The sequence below is a fragment of the Miniopterus natalensis genome, chromosome 1, assembly GCF_054644295.1.
Source record: "Miniopterus natalensis isolate mMinNat1 chromosome 1, mMinNat1.hap1, whole genome shotgun sequence".
NCBI lineage: Eukaryota > Metazoa > Chordata > Mammalia > Chiroptera > Miniopteridae > Miniopterus > Miniopterus natalensis.
Window position 1 is genome coordinate 135,072,368 of NC_142081.1, and position 18,393 is coordinate 135,090,760.

Consider the following 18,393-nt stretch of genomic DNA (forward strand, 5'->3'; position numbering starts at 1 on the left):
GTCCTTCTGTAGTTTAATAACTTGATGTAAACTTAAAAACTTTGTTATTCTTATGCCTAAGTAGGATCATAAGAAACAGAAAAGTTTCAAGTGGACATATGCTCCATGGAATATACCTTGAAATAGAAATGATTTAATCGTCATTATTATGTTACAATAACCGAACTGATGTATCTTGACCATCATGATATTTATTATAAATAAAAAGGAATCTATCTAGCTAACCTGCTGTTATTTATTTTATATATGACTTTTAGAAGTTGCCAGCTCAGCAGTTGGGTAAGACATGGATTTATTTCATAAGCGCTCAATTCTCCATGAGTTAACAGATTTTTCCTACTGTTGTTCCTATCTTTTCATGTCTTCCTTTTCTTTTAAAGACCTGCTAGGCATTGTCAATCTCACCAGTTATGTTCAGCCTTTGTCTTATAAAGAAATCATTTATTGCACTGGGAAAGCTACCAGTCTTTCACCATTGAGTACAATGTTCACATATGGTTTTACTACACGTAAGTAGTTTCCTTTATTCTTGTTTTGTTGAGTGTTTTTATCGTGAAAGGCTTTGAATTTTGTCAGTTTTTTCTGCATCAATTGAGATGATCATGCGGTTGCTTTTCATGTAATTTTGCTGATGTGGTGCATTATGTTGATCAATTTTGCATCAATATTTATAAGGGATGTTGGTCTATAGTTTTCTTTTTTCATTTAAAAATTTTCATTAAAGTATAATTGACATACAATGTTATATTAGTTTCAGCTGTAAAACAAAGTGGTTTAACATTTCTATACCTTACAGGATGATCACCTCGATAACCTAGTTAACCATAACTGGTAAAAACTCCCAGTTATCAGATAAGCCTCAGGGATGCAGAGCACAGCACGGGGAACATGTATAGTCAATAACACGGTTTTCTTTTCTGGTCACGTCTTTTTCTGCCTTGGGTGTGAGGGTTTCACTGGTCTCACTGAATTGATTAGGAGGCGTTTCCTCCCTTTCAATATTTTGGAAAAGCCTGAGAAGGTTGGGTAGTTCCTTCAATGTTGGGTAGAATCGCCCGGGGAGCCATAATGTCTGGGGCCTTTTGCTGTTGGGAGATTTCGATGACCAATTCAGTCTCCTTACTAGTTATAGGTCGATTCAGATTTTCTGGGGTTTTTTCATGATTTCGTCTGGACAGATTTTGTGCTTCTAGGAATCTGTTCATCTCATCGAGGTTGCCGGGTATCCTGCCCACGACTGTCTCCTGTGCTCCCCTGTGGCCCTGCTTATTTCTGTAGAATCCATGGCAACGTCCCGACTCTCCGTTAAGATTTTAGTGGTTTGAGTCATCTCTTCTTTTTCTTAGTTCCTTGAGCCATGGTTTTGGCAATTTTGTTGAGATTTTCTGAGAACCAGCTTTTGGTTCCATTTATTTCCTCTATTGGTTTTTCTAGTCTCTATTTTGTCTTTCTCCATTCTAATCTTTATTATTTCCTTCCTTTGCTTTGGGTTCAGTTTGTTCTTCTTTTTCTAGTTTCTCAAGTTATAAAGTGAGATGCTTTGAGATTTTTCTTGTTTTTAATGTAGCTATTTATAACTGTCAGTTTCCCCCAGCACCATTTCCTCTGTCTCATAAGTTGTTTTTATTTCCTTATTTTCTCAGTCTTTTCTAATTTCTCTTGTGATTTTTTTTTTTTTTAATCCATTAGTTGGTTAAAAGAGTATTGCATAATTTCCACAAAGTATCGTTTTTTTAACTTTTGTTTTTGATTTCTACTTCATCCCTTTGTGGACAGAAAAGATACTTTGCATCATATCCATATTTTTAAATCTGTCGAGACTTATTTTGTGGACTAATGTATGGTCTATACCTCCAAAGACAGCATGAAATATTCATGTGTTATAATACTTCTTTGTAAACTGCTCATTAAGAATTCTCTGAGACATCGAAAGCATTTTGAATCTATGTTTCTCCCTGGATAAAAGAGCTCTGATTCCTCAGATGGGTATATTTTTTGCAAATATAGCAAGATGACAACAGAGTAACACTGAGAAATCCAATGTTGTCTCTTGTTTTTCTTGGCCATAGGACACCTGGAAGAAATGAAAACGGTGTAACTGGCCTGTCCTTGGAGCATTTTGTCCAGCGTTCGTTATTAGAAGTCTATGGCGGCTATAATCAATATTATCCGAAATTCCCTAACCCAAGGAACTTGTCATAAGATGCCATCTAACATGTTCACTGAATTAATCTGTGAATTAATTGATCCGTTTTGTAATACAACACAATGGAATTAGACATCTGAGAACAGTGGGTGGCAAGGGACACCTGTGAAACTACAAGACAGCCGGCTGATGCAATGGGTTCAGGAAGAAGACGCATTTTATGCGCCCCTGACACTTTAATTATTGCGTTCAGGTTATTGGTTTATGTGCCTGTCTCTAGGTTGAGTCTATAATCTCCTCAAGGACACAGGCCTTATCCTACTCACCTCTGTTTGTGTCTGGCAAAACAGTAAATAACACTTATGTCTCAGCGAATAGAGGAGTGAAAAGATGGATGTTTGGCGGATAGTGTGCACACAAGGAATTTCTTATTTGGGTGGAGCACCTAGACGTAGCAACCATATTTTGAGTAAGACCATTAGGCCATAGAGCAGTGATGGTCTTTGTCAACGACGCTGGGGCCTAAACCCCGAGGGAAGCAGTTGTTGATATACTTTCTGTAAAGTGCCACAGGTCAGCACCGATACTTGCCGCGTGAGGTGCTCACAATACAAAGAGCAGCGGGATGGAAGGGCCACCAATTTGTGCATTGCACACACAGGGCCACCACTTTGAGGTATCTGTCACTTCAAATGAAGCCGCTGTCACTGTTTATATCTTCATGTGAGCCTTAGTTTAAAACTGTCCCTCTCCCCTAAATGTGTGGTCCCAGATAAAGTGCTTCTTCAGATTCAATGTTTCAAGCCATAAGGAGGAACACATTTCCACAGACAAAATCAGAAATTAATTACCCACTTGTTGAAGTTTTATGGAGACCATGTTTACAGTAGACACATTATTGCCAAGTTTAGGAAGGAGAGCAAAGACCAGAGATAAGATTTCATCTGGTACCATGTGTCCAGAAGGGCCGTTCTCGAAAACTGGGAGTGCGCGGAATGAGGGAGTCACAGGGTCGTGTGGCCCTGGGTGCCTAGAAATACTGTGTGAATAGAAAACATATTTGCGCTATAAGGAATTAACCTCAATAGCAGCCTTTTTAAAGCTATGCTTTTATTGATTTTTTTTAGAGAGGGGGAAGGGAGAGTGAGAGAGAGAGAAACACCGATGAGAAAGAAACATCGATCGGCTGCCCCCTGCATGCACCCTCCTGGGGACCGAGCCTGCAACCCGGGCACGTGCCCTGCCTGGGAATCAAACTGGTGACCTCTTGGTTCATGGGTGGACACTCAACCACTGAACCAACGGGCTGGGCAAAAGCAACCTTTTAAAAAGTAACATTTTTCTGGAAGTTTGGAAAATTAGGTAGTTTAGATAATTAATGATAACCGTAAAAGTTAGGTTGCTTTGAAAATATTCTACAACATTAAATATACTTAGAACAACTCTCTCTCCTTTTTAGCTCTTTTAATTCCCTGGAGTTGTGTGCAAATAATTTCTTTTCCATACTCCTGTGTTCCCACCTCCCAGGGACACTAATGAGGTCTGTGTGCCTTCCCAGAGATGTGAGGACCCCGATGCCCAAGGCAGGAGCTTTGAGTTTATTACAAGTAGGAGGGTTATTTTTTCAGCGAGTGGAATTGCTTCTTGCCATGTGGGAAGAGAGCAAGAGCACTGGATGGGTGGCTGCAGGCCCTCACCTGAGGAGAAACCCTTCCTTCCCTGGGCTTCAGAGTCCCCAGCTGCGCAGTAGGCCCTCAGTGACGCGGAGTCTGCCGCTTTCCCCCACCCGGCATCTGCTCTCCTGCCCAAGTCCAGCGCCTCAGCTTTCCTCGGGAACGCATCCTACCTGCTTCCAGTCCAAACAGCTCCCGAGGGCTGACCCCACGTCTAGCCAATTCCATGTCCCATCTTCTGGATGCTCTGATGGGTTCAGGCATGAGAATGTGACTTAATCCAAGTCAAAGGCATTTAAAACTTTGACTTTTAATGGAACCCAAGGGAAGGAGAAACCCTTCCCATTAGAATGGATGGTGAGGGGGCGTCAGGGGGCTTTGCAGGAGGCACCTCACAAAGTGGGAGACCGTGCCTGTGACTAGGGCACCCAAAGGCACTTAGCAGGGCAAAGGGTTGGAGAGGGACCAGGTCCCACTGCAAGAGTGAGAACCTGGACCCGCCTGGTCCAAACCCACCCTTTAGTTTGCCTCTTACAAGTATTAATTTATCTCTACCATTTAAACAATTTGTTTGACTTTAGTGTGTCCAGTTTCACAATCAAAAAAGTCCTGGCTGACACATGAGAATCAATAAACCCCGAGACTCCTTCTGGACGGTGTCCTTACTGGGCAGGGCCTGGCTCGGGGAGATGAAGACACTGGGTGGGGTCAGATCTTAGGGCAGCTGCCAGTCAGCTCTGACCCTATTCCTTGTCTGAACTGGGAGAGAGAAACCCCAGAACAACGACAGGAGAGCCCTCAGGGGGAAGAGGTCCCTGGATAGGTAATTTATCTGTTTGTATTTCCCTTATTTTTAGGGTCTGTTTTATTAATGTTCATTTGTCCTAGGAGATCACCGATTTCCTCTAGGTTTCCATTCTGATGCAGTAGGTTTCTGTTATTTTACTCTAAAATTTCCTCTCTTTTTTAGTTTTTTTTTACAGAATTGTTGCAATTAATGAATAAATATTGATAATTATTATTAAGTAAAGTCTGTATTTTATTCAGGTTCCCATATTCAAGGTTCAGTCTCAGGGCTGGTGCCTCGATCTGTTACAGGCCTCACCGATCGCCTGACCGGAGAGGTTAAGGCTGCCGGCTGGGGTGCCTGGCACCTGGGTTGGGGGGCAAGAGAGGAAGTGAGACCAGGAGAAGGAACCGGGGCGTGATAAAGCCCGAGGCTTGCAGTGCAGATGGCGGGAGGCATAGCCTGGCCAGAGTGGCCAGCTGGTTGAGCCTCGTCCTGTGCAACAGAAGGTGGCCGGTTCGATTCTCAGTCACGGCATATGCCTGGTTTGCAGGTTTTGATCCCTGGTCAGGGCGCGTACAGCAGGCAACCAATCGATGTTTCTCTCCTTCCCTCCCTCCTTCCCTCCCTCCCTCCCTCCCTTCCTCCTTCCCTCCCTCCCTCCCTCCCTCCCTCCCTCCCTCCCTCCCTCCCTCCCTCCCTCCTTCCCTCCCTCCCTCCCTCCCTCTCTCTCTCTCTCTCTAAGCATGTCCTCAGTGAGGGTTAACAAACAAAAAGATGGTGGAGTAGAGATTCTGGAGTTTATAACTAAACTGCTGAACAACCATCGTTGAGAATGACCTGCAGTCTAGCTGAACAGAAGCCCTATAACTAAGGATACACAGAAGCCACATCAAGGCTGGTAGGAGGGGCAGAGATGGAACAAGCCGGCCCCATCCCCACGTGTGGTGGGTAAAAACTGGGAGGAATATCTCGGCTGCAGAGGTGGGATCCCAGCTCTATATCAAGCTCTCCAGTCCAGGGTTCCAGTGCAAGGGAGAGGGGTCCTCGTAACTTCTGGCTGTGAAAACCAGCAGGGATTTCTGCTGAGTGAGATGAAGGGCTACTGGGGTCCCAGGCATTCCTCTTAAAGGGCTCACACGGGGACTTACTTGGACTCACTTGCTCTGAGCTCCAGCCCTGGGGCAGCTCATTGATTTATCTGGCCCATGGAAAGTAAAGAAAAGACTAAGAGGGAAAGAGGGCGGGGGAATGAGTGCTGATCACCTGCTGGGCAGGAGCTAACATGCACCTTCACTGAATTCCCGCAGGCACCCTGAGAGGGAGTGGTTGTCCCCATCTGGGAAATGAGGATACTGAATTGTCATTTCTTTGCCTGAAGTCACACAGCTAGTAGGTGGTGGGGCCAGAAGTGAGCTCTCTGCCTGCCTGAGGCTCAGGCAGTCCCCCCAAAGGAAACTGCTTCCCTAGACTTCATTCTGGGCAGTCAGTAGGCTCTCATCAGTTGAGGCCTCAGAGGAAGGAAACATGGGCAGAAGCACACTGGTGCTCTGGACTGAAGAACAGATTTTAAAAGGCCAGAGGACAGGCAGTGTGTAGAAGCAAGGAAGTCATTGTTATAGGGATCCGGTACTGTGAAGGGCCAGCCCACCTCCTGCCACCCCACCTGTTCTCATTCCCAGGGGCTTTCTCAAGTCCCACTCCCAAGCTCAACCATCAGGTTATGTGCAGATTTTCCTAAATAGAATGACTAAGATCTCACCCAAAGCTGCAAGGAGTATTTGGATTACCCTGTCTGTCCAGGACCCTGTGTGTTCATGCTCTTCTGGCCCATCTTGGCCCATTTAGGCCGGTGTTCTGCCCCGAGAACATCAGTCTTCAATAGAAATACCTGTACATTGGAGATCGTAATTACCCCTGCTTTATCTGGCAAATGGGAGCAGTAGGTGAGATGAAGCATATGAAGGGCCTAAAACGGGATTTGTCTCAAAGTGAGTTTAGCATCAGGGATCTGTATTCTCATTTTAATGCAGGGCCTGCAGAGCACCCCTCAGGCAGGGAAATGCTCTTCTCTGCTGCCATCTTGCGGGCACCTCGGGAATAACACTGGAGTGGAAATCACCGGGAAAAGATCTTCTCTGTTGCCGTCTAGTGGTCATTTTGGGAATAACATCAAAGGAGAGGTCACTCTGCTGCCCTCTAGTGTGCATCTCATGAATAACAACGGGGTGGAGGTCCCCGGGAAAAGCTCTGTTCTTTCCAAAGGCTTCCGAGCCAAGGAAGAATGTTTCGGACCTAGGGCCGCGCCACAGATGTGATCAGCTGTGCCCTGGAAGCTGCCCACTGGGATGTGGAGTTCTCAAGGTGAAATCTGATGTGGAGCTTGGCGCGCCATTAAGGGCCTTCTGGCCCGGCTCTTACCTCTGCACGCCTGTGCCACCCTCCCCTCGTGGCAGAGGTGGTCCTGGGGAAAAGGCCAGGAGAGCCCTGGAGGCGACTTCTCCATTCTGGCTCCAGCCAGCTTGTGAGGGGCACAGGGGGTTCCTGAGGAGGGAGGGAGTAGAGACCTGGAATGAAATCTCCATCCCTGATTCATCCCATCTTGTGATGGGCAGCTTGGGAGCCTGGGAAAGTGCTCAAGGAGAGACCTGGAGGTGAATTTTCCACCCCGGCTCCTGCCAGTCTGAGGGGCAGAGAGAGTCCTGGGTTCGTGGACAAGGAGAGTCCTGGAGGAGATTTCTGCATCTCAACTGCAGGCAGGGCGTGAGCGTGGGGAGGCCTGGGGTAAGGCGCCAGGAGACAGCTGGAGGCAAATTCTGCATTCCAGCGACAGGCAGCCTGTGAGGAGCAGAGGGGATGCCCAGACCTGTGTCCCGGTCTCCTGGGCCCAATTAAAGTGAGCACCTCCTGTGGGACCACTTTTCGGGAGTCCAACCTCCAGGCCGGGTTGGGAGTGCACTACTTCCAGTCCCAGTATTGTCAAGAATATTTTTCATTCTATTAAGGTAAAAAACATCCAAACCTGTAAGAATTTTTATGAGTTTATCTGAGCCAAACTGAGGACAAAAGGCTCCAGAGAATGGCAGTTTTGCGCCTTAATTTATACATTACAATCCGAGGAGGAGGCATAAGGGGGTTACATGAAAATCACCTGTAATAGATTAGGGAGGCAGGAGAAGGCAAATGGGGGGTGTGAATCTCTGGAATAGCTGACAGTTAATAATTAACAAGATAATAACAATGAGGGGATTTGTGGTCTCTGCTCAGTGCGGTGGTTGTGCTTTGAGGGGTCTCGAGAAAAGGAAATTACTTTTTGACATTCCAAATGTATGTTATCTTAGATGCAAAAAGACAACAGACAGGCTCAGTTATGGTGAATATTGGCCTTTGTTAGATAAAAATACTGCCTTAGGACATGATTACCCACCATGAACCACTTTAGTTAGAAAGTTTTATGTTCAGCCCATCCTGTGTGGTTACTTTTGGTCTCTGAGTTTGTAAGGCCGCAAAGCAGGCCTCCCCTGAGCGTGTCGGGTTGAGCGTGTGGGCCCTTTTCCATCCACACCATGTATTATAATATAGCGCCATACAATTTTTGGATGCTCAAGTTGTTTCAAATTGGCACAGAGACATCCCTTTCATGCTGGCCTGAGGATTTTGAAAATCCAAGGGTTTTTCAAGAAATAAGAAATACTGTGCCACCCCCCTTTTTTTTAATCAGTAAGATTCTCTAGATGCACTTGGTACTTTCCAAGGAGCCTGGTTCCTTCAGGTGGGGGATGGTGGATAGAAATGAGACCTCGAACCAGCACCTGCAGTTTCCATTGAGTGCCTAGAATTGCCTCTTTCCTCTGACATCTCATATTTTTATTTTTATTCTCCCACATAAAAATCACGTCTCTTCCAAAGGCATCAATGTATGTTGTCGTTTGCTCAGTTCCACATGCAAAATGATTGCACCACAGAGAGATTTTCCTTTGGATAGGATCTGATTCACTGACCTTTCCTGTGTGTCGTAATGAGGCATTTCTTAATGCTACCTTTAATTAACTAGTTATTAATAATAGGAAAGGAGCAATGGGAAGGCCGGACATTATAAACATGTTCCCTGCAAATCGCTAGGGGAGGAAACCACGTAGGGAAGATAGACCCATGCCCAGTAAAGTTGGGGTGACATAGGGAAGATACTTGCCTGTCGGTCACACCTGGGGACAGAGATGGCTGGCCAGAATGGGCGTGGCTACTCAAGCGTGTGAAGATTTGGAATACATCACCTGCTGAACAAAGAAGCTTGAGTTGATGTGCTTTCAGGACCCTTGGGACTCCTGTTGCTCAGGGCATGCTCTCTTGCATCCACCCGTCTGGCCACGGCCACGCAGACCCCACATGCAGTGGGCTAATGGACTGCAGGGAGCCTGATGCTGAGCTGGACGCAGCTCCAACGTGGAACAGCAACTCTGGACACTGGCTCTGATTTGACCTCTACTGACACCCCAGCTACACTTCTTCTACGACTGCACTAAGGGAGGCGGGACTCTGGAAGCCCAGGGATAAAACTCCACGGAAATAAAGCTTTCTACTGTATCTCATCCCGTGGGGCCTCTGGAAATGCTTACTCAGTGGTACCCTAGGAACCCCACTCCCAGCAGCAACGGGGAGAGATGAGGCACACTCCCCTCCGATAACATTACAACCATTTAAGCGCTTTCTTTTTATTTTAAAATAATATTTGTGCTGTTTTCCCTTTGACATCATTCTAATCCAGAGCGACTAATGACTTTAAGAATGCTGTGATGCTGAGATGCAGGCGTTTTTCTTTAAATTAGTTGCCAGTTGGCCAATGACATTTTTCCACATTGCATCTCTCCCTCTGATCTGAAACTTTGTCTTCATCACACGGTAAATGCACAATTACAAAACCCTCACATTGTATACTTTCACCCCGCTCTTATGTCTCCGCACTTTTCAGATGGTCCTTCACCTACTCTTTTAACCAAAAATAGGATGTACCCCGCCCCCCAAATGTATACACATTTTTAACAGCCAATAGCTCAATTTTGAAAATGAAATGTATTTTAATAAACACTGCCTTTCTAATTATTCAAAGTGTGTGTGTGTACATGGGAGACACCCCATGTACATTTATGTTATGATTTGATTTGATTAGCATTGTGAGAAAATATTGGTTATTTTACTAATTTTATCTTTTCTGTCTGTAGAACTGAGGATACTTTTTGAGAACACTCTTTTACAAAATATTCTGAATCTTACTCAGAAACTTTATAAAAATTGGTTTGTATGACATGGATACACACACACACACACACCAAACAGAGACTGTAATATTTCCAAAATATTTTTCTTTTAACCAGGAACTTTGACAAAGTTAGTCAAAACATCTTAACTGTGTAATGCTATGTGGCATTTTATATAAAGAAAATGAAATATTTTTGTGTCTGTATTAGAGGCGTGAAACTCTGCGAAGCACTTAGTACATTTGCAAGCCCACTCTGCACCCATGAACACAAGTAATTTCATCGCGAAGTCAAGGGAGAGGAGGCTGGAGCTCACGGGCGACGCAAACCACGAACATCTGGGCCGAGAGCACCAGTGCATGGAGACCCGAATGAAGAAGTTTCTAACGAGAGCCACTTGCAAACTGTGCTCCCCAGGGACCCTTCAGTAAGTGAAGTCACACCCATTCTGTCATCCAACTAGCGGAGTGTCTCCCAAGGCCTGTAATGAGGAAACTTTTCATAAGCTACTTGAAGGCTAAGCGTAGCCGTGTCCTGTCAGCGCATAAAACTCACCCATTCTGTCAAGTGTGTAGAGGGGTGTCTTTGACAAGACTTGGAATAAACATACATCTAACATCTCTTTCAAGCTGCATTTTGCAGTGTTCTTTCATTGACTAAATGTCGTCTCTGTCTTCAATGAGGGTAGTGAGGTTTTTGACAAGACTTGTAATAAAGATGTTTCCAGCAAGACCCTTGAAGCCGCACTCCGCACGGCTCTTTCCTCCAATGGAAGTGATGCCTGCCCTGGAATCGGTGCAGTGAGGTGGTTTATAAGGCCTGTAATAACAATATTTCTTGTTGTTGTTGTTTTTTTAAAATATATCTTTATTGATTTCAGAGAGAGGACAGGAGAGGGAGAGAGAGAGAGAAACATCAATGACGAGAGAGTCACTGATCGAGCCTGCAACCCCGGCATGTGCCCTGACCGGGAATCGAACCCCGATCGCCTGGATCCCAGGCTAATGCTCAACCGCTGAGCCACGCCCGGCCGGGCACAATATTTCTTTATCACAGTATACTTTCAGTATGCTTTCACAGATCAAAAGATAAGATTTTATGAATGTATTAATACTACTCTTTACACATTAAACACTATGAATTAACAATCTCTATTGGCCTATGCATCTACCTATTTACAGAATGGATCCAAAGTATTAGCTTGTGTTGTATTTTTTTAAAATCTTCACCTGAGGATATTTCCTCCATTGCTTTTCAGAGACAGTGGAAGAGAGAAAAAAAAACATTGATGTGAGAGAGACACACTGACTGGCTGCCTCCTGCACCCGCCCCGACCTGGGGCAGGATCGAGCCTGCAGCTGAGGTCCGTGCCGTCGGCTGGAGTAGAACCTGGGACCCTTCAGTCCGCAGGCCGAGGCTCTAACCGCGGAGAACCCGGCCAGGGCCTGTGTTGTTTTTCGTGTGTGAGCGTGCTAGTGTACTATTATATTTATCTTGGTGAAACATGTTTAGCGTGTACTAAAAACAGAACATACATAGGCCAACAGATTAGTCTGAAATTTCACTTTGGAATAAAAGCCAGAGGCTGTTCGCAATTCTATAAATATAACATAATACTCTTGGCCTATTCAATGGGTTAAAACTTAGAAAATTATTTTCATTGTTTTCTTTGTAAACTGTTCAAAGCCATAGGAGAATTTTGTATACATTGGTGATTATAACTGTCAACTTAAGAAACAGTCCAACCTGTGAAACATTTTTGTGAGTTTGAGCCAAACTGTGGACAATTGCCAGGAAGCAAAACCTCAGTGGACTGAGATAATGCTCCGGAGAAGGGCAGTTTTGCACCTTCTTTTATACATTACAATGAAAAGAGGAGACGTAAGTGGGGGACATGAAATCCATTGGTGATAGATGAGGGAGGGGGGAGAGAGCAAAGAGGGGAACACTTTGGGATTAGATAGAAAGTGAAATGACAGACACACACTTCTTTTACTTAGGTGGGCGCAGGACAGTTAACCGTCGACAGTTAACTCAGGAACAACGAGGGGATCTGTGGTCTCCGCAGAGCAGTGCCTGTGCTGTGAGGGGTCGGGATAAAGGAAAATTACCTGGACATTCCAATATGCTGTGTAGATGGAAAAAGACGACAGACAGGCTCGTTTTAGGTGTTGACCTTTGTCAGGGAAGATACTGGCCTAGGACATAAACCCACCACAAACTGCTTTTAGTTAAAAAGTTTTAATTTCGGACCACCCTCTGCGGTTGCTGTAGGCCTCCAGGTTTGCGCGGCTGCCCCCGGGCCTCCCCTGAGCTTGTCAGGCTTAGCACGTGGCCCCGTCGTCCGCGTAATTCTGGGCCAAGTTTACTGAGCCAAAGGAGCACCAGCACACGCGTGAAATGGTGCTGACGGGTATTCAAAGCAGGAACGCGGGTCACTGGAAAGGTGTGGCTGCAGAAAGCACACTGAGCGTCTGTTGCACCCTAGCCTCCTCCTTCCTTATCTGTGTGATCCTTTCGATGCCATTGCAGTCACCTGGCTATTACTGAACTGGAAAGGAGCGAAGGGGGAGACCCAGTAATGATGAGTGGGGGACGGGACTAGACGGGGAGCTCAGGTGCACGCCCGGCCGGATCTGAGTGACTGGGGAGACGTCCAAGGGCTGCCGCCCATCGCACCTGAAGCTGAGGCAGTGGCCAGGATGCGCGTGGCCACTGCAGGCGCGGGAAACCCCAATATAAACTTCTAGGCAACGGAGCCACCCTCTTGGCTCCAGGGCTCCTGTGAGTCCTGTTGCAGGGCACACTGCCCTCTGCCCACATGGCTCACGGCCGCCTTGGGCTCCACATGTGGACATTATTTATCATTATTTGTTTTAATTTATCTTTATTGTTGGAAGTATTACAAATGTCCCCCTTTTGACCCCATTGGCCCCCTCCACCCTGCCCCCTGCCCCCTCAGGCCTTCACCACACTATCGGCTGTGTCCATGGGTCCTGCATATATGCGTGTAAGCTCTTAGGTTAATCACTCCCCCTCCAGCCCCACCTTCCCTCTGAGATTCGTTAGTCTGTTCCAAGCTTCTTTGTTTGTGGATCTGTTTTGTTCATCGGTTTATTTTGTTCGTTAGATCCCACATATGAGTGAGATCATGTTGTTCCTGGGAAACCCTGGTGGGTTTGGGCTGCCTGTCGCTGGGTCCAATTCAATGGAGGCAGGATTGAATCATAGAAGGCGTTTGTTGAGAAGGCCGGCCAACCAAGAAGACAGGGAGCATGCGAGCATCCAAAACTGTCCTAAGGAATGGCCTGAGGGATAGGGTTATATACGGAAATGGGGTAAACCGAGGCTGGGAACGGAATGCAGCTATGTGCAGTCCTGGAAGTTCGCAGACGCCATCCTTTTGCTCTTGGTTGTCTGGCGACGTCTTGATAAGATGATACCCTTTTTAAAAAAAATCATATATCTTTATTGTTTTCAGAGAGAGGAAAGGAGAGCGAGAGAGAGAGAGAAACATCAATGATGAGAGAGTCATTGATCTGCTGCGTCCTGCACACCCCCGACTGGGGATCGAGTCTGCAACCCGGGCATGTGCTCTGACCGGGAATCAAACCACAATCTCCTGGATCCCAGGTCAACAGCTGAGCCACACCAGCCAGGTGATAAGCTGATATTTTGACTCCTGGTTGGGTCGGCCTGACCATGCCTGTTCAATGACACATTGTTCACAGCTGCGTCACCTCCTTAATTGCTTCATCCTGGATCAAGGGGAGTTTACAGGCGCAAAGGCCTAGGAGAAAGAAACTTAAACCCCTGCTCACGTAAGTATGGGTTCTACAATTTATACGTAATATGATTATATTTCAGATTAATTCAGGTGCTCAATCTATGGAAATTATAAGTGCCCCTATCAATGTGATACTTGTTTTTCTCTGACTGGCTTATCTCCCTTATCAAAATACTCTCCAGGTCCCTCTGGACTAATGGGCTTTAATCTGGCCCGAGTATTGAGCTTCACCCGGCTGCAACCTGGAACAGCAGCTCTGGACACTGGCCTACGTCTGACCCTGCTGAACTCCCAGCTGCAGCTTTTCAGGGCAGGCTTAAGGGGCAGGGGACTTTGGAACCCGAGAAATGTAATTCCACACAAATAAAATCTTTTTCCACATACCATCCTCCCATGCAAGTCTTAGAAAATTCATTTTCTAAAAATATTACAAGAGCCTCATTTCCACTGGTGTCTGGGAAATCTGGCCATTAATTCCTCTGGCATCAGTTTGATTCATGAAGCACTAATGGTTGAAATTAATAATTCACAAAGATTTTTTATCATGAGGATTTGGGAACAGGATTATGATAAACTTTCCTTGAATTTATCTATATTTTGGCATCAATAAAACAATTAGAATGTTCATGGCTTTCGATGTTTGACCTTTCCATGGATAGTGAAAGATATTTTCTTTCATGTGTGTTTTCATTTAACAATAGCCAGCATTTACTGAAAGCTTGCTGTGTGTGAGCCACTATGGTAAGAGGGGCAACAATGTAACCAGGATAACAACGACCTCGTTTGCTGGGTGAAGGTATCAGAGTTTAAAGAAATGTGGTGTTAACGTAAGAAATCATCCAAACCTGTGGAGAATTTAATTTTTGTGAGTTTGAGCCAAACTGTGGACAATTGCCAGGAAGCCAAAGCCTCAACAGACTGAGACAATGCTCCGGGGAATGGCAGTTTTGCACCTTGTTTTATGCATTACAATCAGAGGGGGAGACGTAAGTGGGCGACAAGAAATCCACTGGTGACAGATGGGGGAGGTGGGAGAAAGCAAAGCGGGGAAACCTCTGGGATTGAATAGAGTAAAATGATAAACACATACTTTTTTTACCTAGGTGGGTGCAGGATAGTTACCAGTCAACAGTTCACAAGGTATCGATAACAATGAGAAGGTTCCTGGTCTCTGCCCTGGTGCAGGGAGGGCCCGGAAAAAGGGGAAATTACTTTGTTTTGCAAAGGCGTGTGTTAATCAGGTATGTTATCTCAGATACAAAGGACAACCGACAGGTTTAGTGAAGGGGAAAATTAACCTTTGTGAAGGAAAAATACTGCCTTAGGGCGTGGCTACCCACCATAGACTGCTTTTAAGTTAAAAAGTTTTCATTTCAGACCATCCTTTGTGGTTATTTTCGGTCTCTGAGTTTGCAAGGCTGCCAGGCAGGCCTGCCCTGAGCTTTTCAGGTTTAGTTATGTGGCCCCTTTTCACCCACAGTGGGTGTGATTTGTACAAATACTACAGTTACTAAGTAGCAGAACCAAGTCAGACATTTAGGTGTGACATAAAGTGATCTTTCTTTTTATTTATTTATTTTAAAAAATATATCTTTATTGATTTCAGAGAGAGGAAAGGAGAGGGGGAGAGAGAGAGAAACATCAGTGATGAGAGTCACTGATCGGCTGCCTCCTGCACGTCCCTGAGTGGGGATCGAGCCCGCAACCAGGGCATGTGCCCTGACCGGGAATCGAACCCCGATCTCCTGGATCCTAGGTTGAGGCTCAACCGCTGAGCCACACCCAGCAGGGCTGTATGTAGAATTTTCATTCCTCCATTTAAAAAAAATTCTCACATTAAAAATATAGCATCAAGTAACTAGCCTCTTGTAATACAGGGGTAAACCAATAGCAGAAAGGTTAATGGTCTTATGATAAAAGTCACTGTATTCCGTGGTGCACTGGAAAACTAGCAAGGAAATCTCCAACTAATTAAGTTGCTGAAAGGTTAAATGATAAAATTCAGCTGCTGAAAAGATAACTCAGGTTTAATAAGCATATGAATGGATTTTGGCGGGTGCCTGCAGAGCTCTCTCAGTACTTCTAATTTACACAATAGTCAAGGAGAAATCGCTTGGATGCAGAGGTTGATTTTAATTTGGGTTTTCCTACTACTCTATTGCCTGGGAAGCTAGCCACACTTCAGGCCTTGGCGTTCGGCTCCAGCAATAGGGATGGGGAAAAGAAATGAGCTCTGTTCACTCTGAAGGTATACTGATGCTTTGGCAATTTCCAAATTTGATGTGGCAGCAATGATCTCATAAGAATATGATATAGGCAGTCAGAAGAGAAACTCAGAATGCAGAGTTCTAAAAGAACATTATTTATTAGAGAGAATAACAAAGTACTTTATGTACATGTCATTTAACATATATTACCTGGGCTCCCAACACATTCTAGTAGTGAGTTTATTCTGGAGCCTAAAATAGCAAACTTAGATACTTGAGAATTCCTGATCACAACATCTAAGTTTTTTAAAAGATTAAAATTTAGTAGATAAAGGTCTATTGAAAAATACTTGGAAAATGTGAAATTTATGTGGTATCAGTGACCATAAGCATTCTAAAATATCCCCTCTGGAGAAATAGTGATTCCATCCAGTACAACACGGAAAATACATTTTATAAAGGGGAAGGGATTAAGAAGCACAAATTGCCAGTTACAAAAACAGTCGTAGGGATGTAAAGTACAGCACAGGGGATGCAGTCAGTAATATTGTAATAACTCTGTATGGTGATAAATGGGTGCCAGATTATCAGGGTGATCACTTCAAAAGTATGTAAATATCTAATCACTATTTTGAACACCTGAAACGAACACCGTATTGTATGTCAAGTGTAACTGGAAAATTAAAACAATTTTTCAAAAGAGAATACATTTTTTTCCTAAACAGTGTAAGTGTATAGTAGCAATACTGTATAACAGCAACATTCTGCCATCAAAAGCGATAAACTTTAGAAATGATAACTTATACGTTCATCCACTTTCTTTATGCACAATACGTATTTTTTGGAGTCAAAGAACTCTACAGTCCAACCAACTCTAGATCTTCTTTGTTAATGCACTATAGGGAGAGCGAGAATACATGAAGTCAATTTATTCACTTGACATTTTGAGCACGTATTACGTGCCAGGCATTGTGTTCGGCAATGCAGTTATGAACAAGACAGACGTGTTTTCTCCCTTGTGAAGCCTATTGTCTAATAGAAGAAGCTGACACATAAGCTATTGCAACATAGGATGACACATGCTGGTAGGGGAAGTACAGGGCTCTCTGACAGTACACAAGAGTGGATCTAAAAGAGTCAGACAAATTTTCCTGGAGGACACAGTGTCTAGGTTGAGGCATTAAAGCTGTGGACCTGTTTCGAGGGGGAGCTGGTGTTTCAAAAAGAAGGTGAAGCATGTATAGAGTTCTGAAAGTGAGAAAGCAGTTCTCTCTCATGCAACTGAAAAATAAATTCAGTACAGCTGAGTCTTGAACAGGGCGGGTAGGAGATGAAGTATGCAAGAGCCAGTTCACAAAGGGCCTTGTATAACGTATGAAGGACTTACCATATGGCGACAGGGAGCCATTGAAAAGATTTAGGCCAAGGAGATCAGTTATCTTTTTTAAAAAAATGTTTTTATTGATTTTAGAGAGAGGAAGGGAGAGGGAGAGAGAAAGAAACATTGATGTGAGAAGAAACATCTATCGGCTGTCTCCTGCATGCTCCCTCATGGGAATCCAGCCTGCAAGCCAGGCATGTGCCCTGACCGGGAATTGAACCTGCAACCTCCTGGTGCATGGGACAACACTCAACCAACTGAGCCACGCTGGCCAGGGCTCCGAGTTATCTTTGAAAAAGATTATTCTGACTATAAAGTAAAAAAATGAAGGCAGAGAGACCAATTAGATTTCTGAGACAGCAATCTGGGTGAGATGATGATAATGGTATTAACTAAGTAATACGGGGAATGGAGAGAAGTGGAAAGATGACCATTTTAGGAAGTAAAATAGGCTGGACTGGGTGATTGGTTACATATGTGGACAGGGTAGGAGGGGATTCTGTCATTTGCTGAGATTGGAAACAGAGAGAAGAAAGGGTTTAGGAGACGGATACTAAGTTACTTTTTTGAACATACTGAATTTGCGGTACTAAGCGATAAGCGAGTACAAATGTTGGGCAAGCAATCGAGTGTTCAGAGCTGATATTCTGTGCAGCGCTCTGAACTGGAGATGAGACTGGGGAATTGTTGGTGTGAAATGGTAACTAAAGCCATGGCACTGGTGACATTGTCCAGGGCAATGTGTGGCGATGAGCGAACAGGCTGTTGGAAAAAACCCTAAGAAATACCAAAACTAAGGAGAGGCATAGGAGCGCTAAGTCCAGCTGTAATTCTGAAGCCATGATTTGTACATTAGTTTAAATTCTCCTTGGCCAAGTTTGTTACAAGAAGTACTAACAGGGATAAAAGTCTTATTTTATTTTTTTTCTCTTCTTTTATCTTGCAAAGCCACAAACTGGCAACGAAAACATTTTAAAAAACCTGCAATCAATACGCATTTAAAAAATAACTGTTAAAATATAATCCATACAAGCCAAACAAACAGCCCTTGGTTGCCCAATACCCAGCTTTGGCTATGCTGAGCTTTCTACTTGACAACAAACCTGGACTCATGCCGTAATCTGCCCCCATCAGTTCTGTAACTCTTTATTTCCTAC